This window comes from Schistocerca cancellata, chromosome 2 (genome assembly GCF_023864275.1).
Source record: "Schistocerca cancellata isolate TAMUIC-IGC-003103 chromosome 2, iqSchCanc2.1, whole genome shotgun sequence".
Classification (NCBI taxonomy): Eukaryota; Metazoa; Arthropoda; class Insecta; order Orthoptera; family Acrididae; genus Schistocerca; species Schistocerca cancellata.
Window position 1 is genome coordinate 203,134,355 of NC_064627.1, and position 14,952 is coordinate 203,149,306.

Sequence of the window (14,952 nt, forward strand, 5' to 3'; positions counted from 1 at the left end):
TGCCACGATCATTAAGAGTGTCACTTTTAACGGGTCAGCAAAAAGAAAATATTTCGGCATTCAGGGATCTGTTGCAGCTTTTAGAAGTGCAGCAATCAGATTATTCTTTCGTAAACAAAAATTTTTCGTATAACAACCAAGGCCAACAAACTTACAGCAATTACGATCAGACACGTAATTTCAATAGGAGAGGTAACAGACGCTTTAGGACCGACAACCACCAAAACTTTAATAACAGACAAAATTCTAATTATCAATATCGTCAAAATTTTGAGCAACAGGAATCACATTTTAGCAACAATAGACGTTTTCCACCACAACAGCATGAAAATCAACCGGTTAGCATCCCTAACCAACAATGGAATGCACAAGGTCAACCAGGCTTTAATGTTTCGCCGCGTGCACGTATAGTCCCTGATATAACAAATAGTAACGCACGGCAGCAAAGGAACAACTACGTACAGAAAACACAGTATTTCAATTCCTATCGCAATGCACCGTATAGGAATGACTATTACGACAGACGTAAAAATAATGAGGACAATTTTCAGCGTACATCTAACAACAGACGGTCATACCAACAGCAAAATCATCCGCAAGAACATATTCTCATGAATGAACCCGACAGTAGATTTCATCCAGAGCGTAATACGTCTGGAAGAAATAATAGAACAGTTCAAATAGTCGAAATGCCACAGAATCGTCCTGAAAATAATAACACGTCAGATAGAATCTGACTAGATACTGTACAGGTCGCATCTTCCAGTAACACAAGCACTACCTTTGACACGCAAAATGTTGTTCACGAAAATGTTATTACTTTTGACGACATCAGAGACACTCTTTTACAGGAAAGACCAGTTGTTCAGAAAACTATTTCACACCCTATCATTGAAATTAAAATTGGTTCATCGAAATTTTCAGCAGTAATCGATTCCGGATCACCTATGTCAGTAATAAATGAAGAAACTTTTAACGAGTGTAACAAAGAGAATAAGTATCCTACATTACCACTAGGCAAAACGAAAGTAAAAGGAGCAGTATCGAGTAAAGGAGTAGACGTTAAATTACAGACACATTTATCATTTTGTATTGCAGGTCACACATTTCACTCAAATTTTTGGATTGTTCCTTTATTGACAACAGACGTTATTTTAGGTACTAATTTTCTCGTACAACACGACACAGTGGTTGATTTTCAAAATTCATATTTAATGCTAAAGGATGAAGATGTACAATTGGCTTTAGAATTTCAGCACTCTTTATCTGCGGAAGAACAGACAATTAATTGTACTGAGGTCATTTCCGTAACGCGTAACATAGACTGTAATTCGACATTGTTCACAGATACGTACGTACATAACTATAACACCAGACGAAGCTGACTACGACGTAGTACAAATGATCTCTGATAAAGTTAAACAAAGCACTGCAAGTACAGACAACTAGCGCACGCAACTACACAAAATTCTTTTACAGCAAGCTCCAGTTTTCGACAACATTCCTGGTACTATGTCCGGTTTTATGTATGAATTTCAAGTCAAACCGCATGATACATTTAAAGCAAAGCATTATCCCATTCCATATATTCACAGAGAACAAGTTAAAAAAGAATTGCAGGATATGCTTGACCAAGGAATTATTGAACCAGCAGTTAGTCCGTACATAAACCCGCTACATATTGTTAAGAAAAAAGATGGCTCACTTCGCCTTGTACTTGATTCGCGTCACATCAATGACATAATTATTAATGAAACAGATCAACCACAGACACTAGAGGAACTTTTACAGAAATTTCATGGTACAGCTATTTATTCTACATTAGATTTGAAATCGGGATTTTGGCAAATTCAACTTCATCCGAATTGTAGATAGTATACAGCTATTCTCTGTTTTGGCGACTGTTATTAATTTTGCAAATTACCATTCGGCTTAATTATCTCTTCTGCTGCTTTTATTCGCGGTTTGAACACAATACTTCCGACAGAACTTAAAGACAGAATCACGACGTACGTAGATGACATTCTTATCGCAGAAGCTAACTGGACTGAACACAATCTGATTCTAGAACGACTGTTGCAAACTTTTCATGCGCAAGGACTCAGTTAACCTCAGTAAATCGCATTTTGGCAAAACTTCTATAAAATTTCTTGGACACGTAATCTCAGCAGAAGGCATTTCGCCTGATCCGGAAAAACTTCAAGCTCTACGTGACATTACTGTTCCTACGACGAAGAAACAATTACGCAGCTTATTGGGTGTAATTAACTTTTTCGCAAATTTATTCATTACTCTGCCTTGGACACACCCAGATTATGTCAATTGACAGGTAAAAACACGATTTGGTCTTGGGATAAGCAGGCACACACTGAATTTGTGAAACTGAAAGAAGCTTTGTTGAATGCTCCACTTTTATCGCACCCAGATCTTACCAAAAATTTTTCCATTGCCACCGACAGTTCCAACACAGCTTTAGGCGTACATATTTTTCAGGAAATTGAAGAAGATGGTTGTACAGTAATTAAAAGCATCGCATTTGCAAGCCGCATTTTGTCACCTGCTGAACGAAATTATTCCATTACAGAACTGGAAACATTATGTGTTGTATGGGCTTTTACGAGATTTAGACATTTTCTTTATGGCAGACATACCACCGTTTACATAGACCACAGAGCTATACAATTTTTACTTTCAGCTAAATTCACTCACGACAGATTAAGCAGATGGAAGCTTTATTTACAGAATTTAATTTTACAATAGTTCACATTCCCGGCACACAAAATGTTGTAGCAGACGCACTATCTCGTTCTCTCAGCAACAATCAGCAAGACGTCGCAACCAATTTCTGCAAAGCAAATTTCAGCGTCATGTACATTCAGCAAGTTGCATTTGAAAATTTTATTTCGTCGTCATTACAGGACATAGCAAAAGAGCAGAATAAAGACAATGTGTGGAAAGAAATTAAACACCTTTGGCAAGATAAGAATAATGTTACGATTAGACACCATTACACTGTACGCAATAACATTCTATTTCGCCGCTCTCACCCTGACAGCAACAATTGGCTTTTATGCATTCCCGACGAACTGGTTAACAAATTAATCTGGTATACTCATTTAAGCTACGCACATTACGGAGCAAGAAAATGTTTTCTTATACTGAGACAGAACTGTTATTTTAACAACATGGAGAAACGAATACGACGAGTTTTAGCGTCATGTAAAATTTGCCAGAAAGCTAAGTCAGACACCACTTCACATATTCCTCTATTATATGCCATTGTACCTGTTAAATTAAGACACATGGCCGCTGTAGACATTTTTGGTCCAATTCCGAGAACTAACAGAGGTTTCTGCTACATCTTTGTCGCTGTTGAACTCACTTCAAAATTTGTTACTTTCACTCCGTTACGCAAAGCTACTGCTAAAACTGTTTCAAAAGCATTTGTAAAGCACTTTCTATTTCATGTAGGGCATGTGATGAAAGTAATTTCCGACAATGGATCACAATTTCGTTCTGCTATATGGACACGCTTGTTACGAGCTAGAAACATTTCTCCGATCTATATATCGAAGTACCATGCTTCTTCGAGCCCCTGTGAACGATTAATGAAAGAAATTGGTAAACTGTGTAGAATATACTGCCACAAAAGACATATTGATTGGGACACACACATACACTCATTCCAGGATGTAATTAACTCCATTCCAAATGAATCCACTATGCTATCTCCGTCTGTTATACTGAAAAACGTTGAACCACCAAACAAAATTAAAGAATTAATAAACTTTCCTAGATCTCATAGACTACGACACCGTGAAATAATTGACATTGCGCAGAACAACATCAAACGTGCCGCAGAGCGCCGGAGAAGACAGCAAAAACAGGTTTGTATACGCCGTGACTTTCACATTGGACAGAAGATATTAGTACGTACACACTATTTATCCAGCAGAATAAAAGGTAAGTGCAATAAATTTGAATTTCTATACGCAGGTCCATATCGGATTCGGAGCATTCCTCACCCCAATGTTGTACACGTCGAAACTTTGAGAACGAAAAAAAGTAAAGGCAATCACCACGTCTCCAACATCAAACCCTTTATTCAATGAACATCTAATTTTTTTATGATTACGTATGCAATTATACTCACATGAACACTTACTGACGATTATCGTATTTTTTCTTGGCAAGTGCTCGGCAAGGTAAGGTTAGCAGGTCGCTCTTCTTGTCGATTACCCATCAGACCGTGCATATTTTTCCAGTTGAACTTATACATTTTATGACCACTTATGCAATTATATGATTACCTACTGATGTCTATCGTATTTTGTCTTGGCAAGTGCCTGGCAAGGTAAGGTTAGCAGGTCGCTCTTCTTGTCGTTACACATCAGACCGTGCACATTTTTCATTTTTTTTGTGTGTATGATTGTTTTCCTGTTTTGTTTGTATGCACTGTGAAATAGTTAAGGTATAACACACCCGTTGACTTTGACATTTTTTGCCCTATGATATCTCAACATCGTGACGATTTTACATTTTTCTTTTTTTTGCTGCTGCATTGTGATATTCTCTGTACATTTTGCCTTTGAACACTGTCTATGCTTTTGACATATTACGTTTTCTGTCATGTTATGCTGTATGCTTAATTATGTTACCGTTAATCAGTAATTATTTAGTGAGTATATGATGTAAATGCAAGACATTAATCTTTGTTCATCAATTTCAGAAAGAAATGATACGTAAATGAAATAAATTAAACGGAAATGGGAATTTCAACTACGGAATAGACGAAAGAGGATACAAAAACCTTATGAAGAAGAGTAAATGGATCAGAATTAACAAGCATTAACAAGAATATACAATACACATCGCAGAATAGCAGTCTTAACTAATTTTTTCTTTCAGAATACGAAGCGATTGATGCAGGCTGTCAGACAGGACTACACATCTTAGTTTTAGTGATGAAATATGATAGAAATAAGGAATAATTGTATAATGAATAATGAAGTGATATTTTTTTGCAGATGATAATGAATGCTGATGAATAATGATGAAGAATATGCTACTATGGATAATGAAGTTTTTCTTTACAGATGAGGATGATGTTGAAGATTATGTATTTATGCTATGTAGTTATTTAAGTATTTGTTGCAGTTTGCTTTGACAGCAGGTGTTATATTGCATAGTAGGATGAATGAAGGTTTTGGAAAGGACAGCTATGGAACACATTTTTATACACATTTCACTACCTGTTAATTCGAAGTTCACTACTTTTCAGCATAGTATACGTTTCTTCTTTCAGCTCAATAATCCATTTTGTATTTTTTTCCAGCAGAAGCTTTTCATGATACTTACTAAACCTGTTACTTATTATACCTGTACTAGCACTTACATTTTTTTACCCATTTGTGTCTATCATTTATAAATGTGATCACATATACTCTATTTGTTTCACAACCTTGCTACAGCTGACTAATGACGAATGACGTTACACATTTTTCATTTACAGGAACAACCCAGAACCAAATTTTTTCTTTTTCTCTTCTTGCTTTCCCTTATAATTACCCAAAGCAATGCATTGCTAGCACAAAAACAAAAAAAAAGTATTACCAGTCCCAAATAATGCTATTAGTTTAAGAGAATTGTGAATAATACTGATCAGCTCTGAATAGTATGTCACTTCAGTAATGACTTCTTAATGATAAATAAATAAATAAATAAATAAATAAATAAATAAATAAATAAATAAATAAATAAATAAATAAATAAATAAATAAATAAATAAATAAATAAATAAATAAATAAATAAATAAATAAATAAATAAATAAATAAATAAATAAATAAATAAATAAATAAAATAATGCTTGGTAACTGGATAATAACTGCACTGTTTATTGTAATGAGACTATTTATAATGTGTATGATTATTAATGCTATGACTGTAATTAACTGATTTTTTATAATGAATTAAGAGATTTCTGAATAATACTGAATGATGAAAAATGTTGTACTATTTAATACTTGCTGGACACTGAGTGCCAATAATTAATGTAACTAAATGATTTGTTAGCAATTATGCCATTAATTAGCTCCTGTTTTCAATGACGACTTCTGATGATAATACTGAATAATTAAAAATGTTTTGTACTATTTAATACTTGCTGGACACTGAGTGCCAATAATTAACATTATTCTGTCATACTAAATATGCTTTGTAACTGGCCAAGGACTGCCACTGTTTATTGTAATACGATTACCCATGATGCCAATAGTTTAATTTTATGAACATTTTTCTGTAATACTACATTCATGGTACAGAAATGTTCAATAGTTGGGCTATGAATGCCGCAAACTACTAAGGTAATTACTAATGACGACTTGTATGTGACTTAATGTCCTTCACTTTCTGAGCTAACTACCCGGAATTACTGTAATATCCCTTTGTCCTGTCTATCCTCATGATCATGGAGCACTATATTTGGTTTTGCACTAATTCTACGTTGGTGTGCCTTGTAAAAGCGTGGTGTTGACACGACATGCTGTCCACCACGGTGAGCGATGAAGACGTTATTATGGTCCCACTGTTTGGTGTACCTGATGTACTGCTAAAATGATAACTGGGAATATTACTACGACATTTCAGTGTCTTGGATATGCTGATAAATACTTCTGGGAAAAGAACTGCAAATTGTCTCACTTGGTGTTGTATTTCTGTGGAAAGATATGGACTTTCAGTGCAGCTGCGTGCAACCTAAGTGCTACAACCATGACGCAATCCTTCCTATTCCTTCCCTAATTATTGTGAAATGAAAAAGTCATATACAGTGCGTGTGCACTTCTTTTCTTTTGTTAATGAGATCAGTTATCCTGAAATTACTAAAGACTTCTATAGTGCATATGCCCTTTATTACACTCCTTGATTTGTTTGTTTGTTGTAGAAAGATATGTTCAATACTTTAGTGCGTGTGCACTTATGTAATATGTTTTGTACTTATTGTATATATTTTTGTCTTTGTCTGAAATATTTTGTACTCGGTGCATGTGCACCATATTTATTTCACGTTCTACATCTGAATATTCTTTGTAATTGTAAAGTTAATTAGTTAGAAAAATTTTTGCCACGATTGGTAAGTCCAAATGACTCACCATCGCTGCCAAATTTTTGCCCCCCAGTGGAGGGTTATGAAACGCGTACGGACCGATGGTGAGGCATTGCACAATCTCTGACCAGAGACCATAGAGTTCAGTACAGTTGCGAGAGAGTAATAGCGCGCGAGAGTTCAGTTTGTTGCGAGGTAGTAGTGAGTAGCGAGCCGCGAGAGTATGCAGTCGGTTGCGAGTTAGCAGTGCAGCTGCATGTAGGGAGTCGGTAGTTGCAGTTGCGAGTCGGTGTTGTGTGTGAGGAGTCGGCGGGCGTCGACATGGCTCTATGGTCGGGATTCAGGACGAGGTATATTGTTAAATAAGGTAATGAAGCAGCTTTGCGCTCAGCTAATAATGTATTGTAATGGATCTTAAGTGTAATTAATTTGTTCAAGAATCGCCCCAATAATAATTTGTTTTCAAACTAAGCATTTTTAACAAACAATGCTTTTTGAAATAATATCTCCCTTGCATTTCCTTAAAGAAAAGTTTCCCTTAAATTCAAAATTATATTTGCGATGCATTTCCTCCAGCTATGGCGAAAAATAAGAGCAGATGTAGTATTACTGAGGTAAGAATTTGAGTTTAATCAGGGCCTAAAGATCGACGTTTCGGTCTATTTGCGTTTTCAGTGTCAATGAGATTTCATTTCTTATTAAGTTGACTTTCATTTTTTTGTGGGGAGCTTACACATGGCTCAGATTGCTAGTTCTAATATTTAAATATTGACATTCAAAATTCTCTGGGAGGTTACAAGGTTTAGGCCAATCTAAGTTGTCAGAACAATCCCTTTACTGGTAGAATTTAGTAAGGTCGCAACGGATAATGCAATGATATTCTTTGGGGCAGTCTGAGAAAACTACGTGTTGTGAATTAATTTTGAGGCAAGAACTTTAGATTTGGGGAGCGTATCCATCAAATGCTACTAGTATGACACTTCATACATGTGAATAAATAAATTAACGATAGCGAAAGTTAGCTTCCAATGACAAAATCTTGTTTTCTGACTTACGCTTCGCATGTTAACAGTAATCTTTTTGTATTTGACAAATGGACAAAACATTCATGTCTTTCTCACTCGAGAATTACAAGCCACGTTGGCCTTAATCTACAGAGTCCTGTGGGGTGGGGAGATCTGGGGAGCACGTGATCGCTGCTCAGTTTTGAAACACAAACATTCACATGCACTAAATCCAAACAGCAAGCAAAATGTCGACAGCATTTTTAGTAAGGAGAATTGTATGCACCTCGTGGCTGGCATCGAGTAGGATTTGGTGGCTGCATATCCTTAGCGTGAAGCGCTTGGAAACAAATCGACTCATCTTGCCAAATGCACGCTGGATATAGTTTTTTTTTTTTTTGATAATTTAAAATGTTCACCACAAATAAAAATTTGAAGGCAAGCTGTAACTTAAGGTTTGGGTTGATATCTGAATTTATAGACCGCGTGGACTCTCCTAACGGAAATCACGTTATTCTGCAACCTATTAACTGAACCGAAAATTATAACCAGTACCTAATGGTCATTGCAAAAAATAGGTAAGAGAAGAGAGTGTTGAGTTTAACAAATTAATAACTTTTTTTCCTTTATTGGATTTAGATTCCCCCCAAAGAAGGTTGGCTGGCAGCAGCTTAGTACACCGCTCTTTAGGTTACAGAATTTGTAAACCAGAAGAAGACAAAAAATAAAAGCAGGCGATGAAAACGGTGACTTCAATTGTAAAATGGCGGAAAATTGTCGAAGGTAAAATATAAAACAAACGGGGCGATGCTAATAAAATACACAGGAAGCAGACAGGTAAAATAGTTGACAGACAAAAAACACGGCGACAGTCAGGTTTCTGTTCAGAAGAGAGAGAGAGAAAAAAAAAAAAATCACACCCAGCGACAGTATTATTTCTGTTTGCAACACTTCGGAAAAGACCCACAACACTGAACACTCACTTAAAACACTGCACTAAAAAGTTGGCACAAAGATGTAACAACATCCAAGGGCAGATGAGCGGAAAAAAGGGGGGGAAGGAGAGGAAAAAACGAAGTGGGGGGAGGGGAGTAGCCGATGGAGGGAGTGGACTCAGTGGGGGGGGGGGGGCAGGGCAGACACTAAGTGCAAAAGGACTCTAGGGAGATAAGGGAAACAGAGGATGTAACAGTACCACCCCCGTGCTGGCTCTCCTCTCTCCCTGACAGCTTAAGTCCCTATCTTCAACCTTCCTCCCATCCAACTCCAAACACGTAAGGTTAAACTGTAATGCGCTCACCAAAGTTCCCACCTCAATGGTTAATTTTTTGTGATGATCTTCCAAATCTAACGTGCGTAACTCCACTATCCGTTTAGGTAAATGCATTAACTGTGCCCGCACCTTATGCAGCTGACTGTTGGGTTCCTTTCAGAAGAAATAGTGTCATCGAGGCCATTAATAGCCTCAAACAAAAATTCGGTTGCCGCTCCTGGCTCACCCACCACCGCCGACGTGAAGTCAACCGGCTGAAGAACGGCAGCGCGCAAATGGGCTTCCAGTTCCGGGACACTACCCTCAATCGATTGACGCCTTATTGCCAACTCGTAAACAAGGTGGTCCTTTGTCAGCAGGCCGATCCCCAGAAACTTACTGCCATGATGATAAGCAACTGAAACAAGTAACAATATGGTGCCACAGAACACAAACGAAACAAATGCGAAACTGACAGCAACTAGAATGGCAATCACAAGCGTAATCACGCTCTGCTACCAATGAGACGCCCTGATAAACCCGCAGGACAGGACAGGTAGTTAAAGTTGTAGAAAAGGGGCCAAAATAAGCGGCTGTCAGTTATATTCGAACATACAGCCTTTTATTTGATCAACCATTACAAGAGCCAAAGAAAACTTAAAACAAGAAAACACAGCTTTAGTTTTGGAACTTAATTAGCGGCTGAATGCGCCGCACAATCTCGTGCATTAAGGGCAAGACCACTTTAATTTGAAAACGGCTGAAAGCCAATAACTTAAAGCTCAACAAAAATCAGAAACTTAAAAGGCAAAGCCTTATCTTAAAACAGTTCCTTAACTAGGCCGAAGGCACAAAGAATCTGAAACTTTAAGAGCAAACTAAATTCAAAATCGGCTGAAGGCTCAACACTTAAGACTCAATAACATTAATTTTAAAAATGCCAAAGGCTTTATATAAAACAGTTCTTAAATTAAGGCTGAAGGCCCAAACCATCTGACAGCTTAAGAGCAGAACGACTTTAATTCAAAATCTGGTAGAAGCCATGCAAGTACATACAAGAACAAACAAGAAAAGGCAGTACATAGAGGGGCGCTCAGAAGTTCTGATGGTCGGCCTGGAATTGAAACAGTAAAACGCTCGCTTACATGAGACAGGCACTCGGCCCAGCCACTGTCGATCCGACGACAACCCAACCGACAGACATAACGGACCCACCGACAAGCTAACCACTTCACCCAACCAGCACACAACAGGGAGTTCAACGGAACAACGTAGAAGGTATTGGCACCCACAACCAATTAATTAGACATTGAGCTGTCAAACTACACACTATGCTGGACAGCGACAACACGATGAGGAAAATACACTGCCGGAATTTGCGTCAACGGCCGGAGCGGGTAACCAAAACGTTAATGGCCACAAGGCAGAAGACTCCGCTGGTGCACTTCAATTCAAATAACCAAGTACAGTTTAACTCCACCGGAGGGAAGCTAAAATTTTCCAACTTGAAAACACACGTTGTTGCTCGCAGGAATATCTCAACAGCCGACAACGAACTCCAAACGACACAATGTGAACAGTCCTGAGTTACTGGTGGATTCAGTCAAAACTGAACTTTCATGTCCAGAAACAGTGAGCCACTAACCTCGTAGTAATGGGAACAGCACCACACACTCCGACACCACATACAGGCAACCAGGGGGCCGGGCCAAACTACGCGCCGCGGAGATTTCCTCGCTGCCCCACGCCAACCGACCAACTGCCCGTACACCGCCCAGCCGGAAACTATAAGCGCCAGGCCAAAGATACTCCAAGGTGCGGATATCGATACTCACTGATGCTGACACCCGCGGAAAGAGAGGATAACAGCATAATCGCGATAGCCGCGTGAGACTAAACACAGAATACCAACTAAGGTTTAACCAACGCATAGCATGAGCCAACCACGGCTCACTTACCCTTCTTTATAGGATTTTATTTGTCTGCTAATATTCTGGCTGCGATGATCACTAGAACAGCATGCGTAGCTCTGTCTAGGTGTCAAGGGACAGACTCATACGTCTATATAGGAAAAGAGGCGTGAGACTACATACATATGCCTCTTGTTGCATGACGCAAACACAGCCGGCCGGGGTGGCCGAACGGTTCTAGGCGCTACAGTCTGGAACCGCGCGGCCGCTACGCTCGTAGGTTCGAATCCTGCTTCGGGTACGGATGTGTGTGTTGTCCATAGGTTAGTTAGGTTTAAGTATTTCTAAGTTCTTGGGGATTGATGACCTCAGAAGTTAAGTCCCATAGTGCTCAGAGCCATTTGAACCATTTGAACGCAAACACCAACGCACGGAGACTAGGTGTGAGACGCACATCTGTAAAGATACCTAAGAGGAGGGATCACGTGTCTAACATCAATGCTGCACAGCGCTTTCTATCGCCTTCGTGAGTGCGGACCAATGCTCGTGTAGGAGAGGCAATGCATGTTGGTTCGCTAACAGCGTGGGGCAAGGAGCTATTAGTTATGAGGCTAGTCTTTCGACCATTAGTCACATACGGGAAATGAGTTAGCAACTGTGAATAATGACAACCATCAACTGTAGAATAGAATGACGACAAGAGAATTTGTGCCGGACCGATACTCGAACCCGGATTTCCCGTTTAACGCGAGCGGTCGCCTCACCATTTTGCTGTCTGTGCACGACTCACGGCGAAACCAAAACTTCCAAACCTCGTCAACCATGCGTCTACGGCCTCTACTCGTACATCTATAATTTATATTCCCGTACAGGTCAGACGTTGCACTTGAAAGTCGCTTCCCAGTATCGGCAGCTAAATACGATATTGCAGTGCCTATGTTATTCTGATTAGGACGGAAAGTTCCTTTTGACATGCACATATCCAACATAGCGAAGAACTACAGTTTTTTTTTTTTTTGCGTGATGCGTGATACCTTAGGAAACACCGTGACACACTTTCGTTATGCGATTCTGTTATCGTCTATGTTGGCCGTGCGACTTTAACTGCCACCGGATAGCACCTTTCAATTACTGAAGCTAAGTTGTGCAGTTATTTTTTCCGCTCAACTAATCTACGATAACGCGCTCGTTAGCTCTGAAGTTATCGTTTACTTCTGACGTCCGGGGAGACTACGGAATCTATAGACAAGGAAAACTTTGTATGGCCGTCGATCAACTTGCACCTAAGCTGGTATCCTGCACCCAGTCGAAGAAGCGAGCTTATGAGGTAAGGATACGTTTTATTTCTCCGTGTGCTGCTGCATCTATGGCTACCGCCGTGCTAGCAATAGGACGCAGTGTAATTCTCAGCCATTTTCTCCTGTATCACATGAACGCCGCTCTTGTAAGACCGAATGCATATGTCTAAGATAAAACTTCTATTGTCCTTTCGGCTCATTAGTGCAGATTCAGAACACTCTTTTTGTGTTATTTTCATTGTAATTAGAGGGGGCTGAAAATCCGAATAGGTATCTAATATCACAAGTAGAATGAAATAATTTCAGCCACGGAATAATCTCTAACGCACGAGGAGTGTTCAATAAGTAACGCAACATTTCTTTCTGAAAGCACGTTGGTTATATTCAGGATTCCCGTACATCATATTATTCCCCACACTTTTGGTTATAAAACTCTATTTTTCAACATAATTTCCGTTCAGTGCGGCGGCCTTACGTCACCTGTATGCTCGCATGGTACCAATCCACTGGTCGACATCGGAGCCAATGTCTTGCTGCACCACTAATCTCTGCATGTACTGCTACCCGTGAGTGCATCCTTCAGTGAGCCAAACAGATGGAAATCAGAAGGTGCAATATCCGGGCTGTAAGGAAGATAGGGAAAAATAGTTCAACGAAGTTACGTGAGCTCCTTTCCAGTGCGCAGACGGGTGTGAAGCCTTGCATTGTCATGGAGAAGGAGAAATCCGATATATTTATTAGGAGACGAAAACGCTGAAGTAGTTTCTTCGATTTCCTGAATGGATCACTAATGTCAGTTGCTCCCAATTTTACCATCTTCACATTTTTATGCTTACTGAGGCCAGTCAGCCAGCAGCAACACGCAACTGTTTGGCTGCCTTGAGAGAGACACAGTTATTCCTGCCAGATGCTGCAAGAGTTTGCTAATGTGTTTCGCCTGGTGACGAGGCACTTGTTGCCTTAAGAGAGTCATAGTGACTCCTGCCAGTTGTTCCCCCTTTTTGACCTCCTTCACATTTCCATGCTTACTGTGGCCAGTCCGCCAGCAGCAAACCGCTACTGTTTGGCTGCCTTGAGAGAATCACAGTTATTCCTGCCAGTTGCTCCTCGAGTTTGCTGATGTGTTCCGCCTGGAGACGAGGCATTTCATAGTGACTCCTGACAGTTGCTCCCCGTTCTTGTCCATCTTCACATTTCCATGATTACTGCGGCCAGTCAGGAAGCAGCAAAACACAACCATTTGGCTGCCTTGAGTCACAGTTAATCCTGCCAGTTGCTCCTCGAGTTTACTGATGTGTTTCGCCTGATGACGAGGCATTTGTACCTTAAGAGAGTCATAGTGACTCCTGCCAGTTGCTCCCCCTTTTTGGCCTCCTTCACATTTCCATGCTTACTGTGGCCAGTCCGCTAGCAGCAAAACGCTACTATTTGGCTGACTTGAGAAAGTCACAGTTATTCCAGCCGGTTGCTCCTTGAGTTTGCACATGTGCTTCGCCTGGTGGCGAGGCATTTGTTACCTTAAGAGAGTCATAGTGACTCCTGCCAGTTGCTCTCCGTTTTTGCCACTTTCACACATCCATGCTTACTGTGGCTGTCCCCCAGCAGCAAAACGGAACAATTTGCCTGCCTTGAGAGAGTCTCAGTTATTCCTGCCAGTTGCTCCTCGAGTTTGCTGATGTATTTCACCTGGTGACGAGGCTTTTGTTACCTTAACGGAGTCATAGTGACTCCTGCCAGTTGGTCGCCCTTTTTGGCCACCTTCACATTTCCATGCTCACTGTGGTGTCACCGCCAGACACCACACTTGCTAGGTGGTAGCTTAAATCGGCCGCGGTCCATTAGTACATGTCGGACCCGCGTGTCGCCACTGTCAGTACTTGCAGACCTAGCGCCACCACATGGCAGGTCTAGAAAGACGGACTAGCACTCGCCCCAGTTGTACGGACGACATTGCTACCGACTAGACGTACGAAGCCTTCCTCTCATTTGCCGAGAGACAGTTAGAATAGCCTTCAGCTAAGTCCATAGCTACGACCTAGCAAGGCGCCATTAGCCTTACAGTGATTGTAATTAACCGTATCTGGAGATAGACTCATTTGTATCGTCAATAGCGATGTACCACAAGGATGAATTAAAGTTAAGTATTCAAGGAGCTGCATATTTTTTTCTATAGCATTCATCAAGTATCCTGTTCCAGAACTCACGCCAGCCGGCGTGTGTGTACGCGTGCCTATCGGTAACCTCACCCTGTGTCTAGACTCTTGTCTAGACACAACACTCACTGTGGCCAGTCCACCAGCAGCAAAACGCAACTAATTTGCTGCCTTGGGACAGTCACAGTTATTCCTGGCAGTTGCTCATAGAGTTTGCTGATGTGTTTCCCC

At 40.2% G+C, this 14,952-nt stretch overlaps 1 protein-coding gene and 1 long non-coding RNA gene across 2 annotated transcripts in view; one reads left to right on the forward strand and one right to left on the reverse strand.

The window, feature by feature from the left end:
- Positions 1–2,802: 2,802 nt before the first annotated feature.
- LOC126161528 (uncharacterized) lies at positions 2,803–12,137 on the reverse strand. The gene is made up of 3 exons (XR_007534928.1): positions 12,035–12,137; positions 9,511–9,778; positions 2,803–2,845 (listed from the first exon to the last, which is right to left on the reverse strand). It is a non-coding gene; the product is annotated as an uncharacterized LOC126161528 (long non-coding RNA).
- Positions 12,138–12,536: 399 nt separating this feature from the next.
- Positions 12,537–14,952, forward strand: part of LOC126161527 (UDP-glucosyltransferase 2-like) — a 114,303-nt gene continuing 111,887 nt past the window's right edge. The window contains exon 1 of the mRNA XM_049917447.1: positions 12,537–12,597. The gene's annotated coding sequence lies outside the window, so the exon portion shown is untranslated. The remainder of the gene's footprint in view (positions 12,598–14,952) is intronic.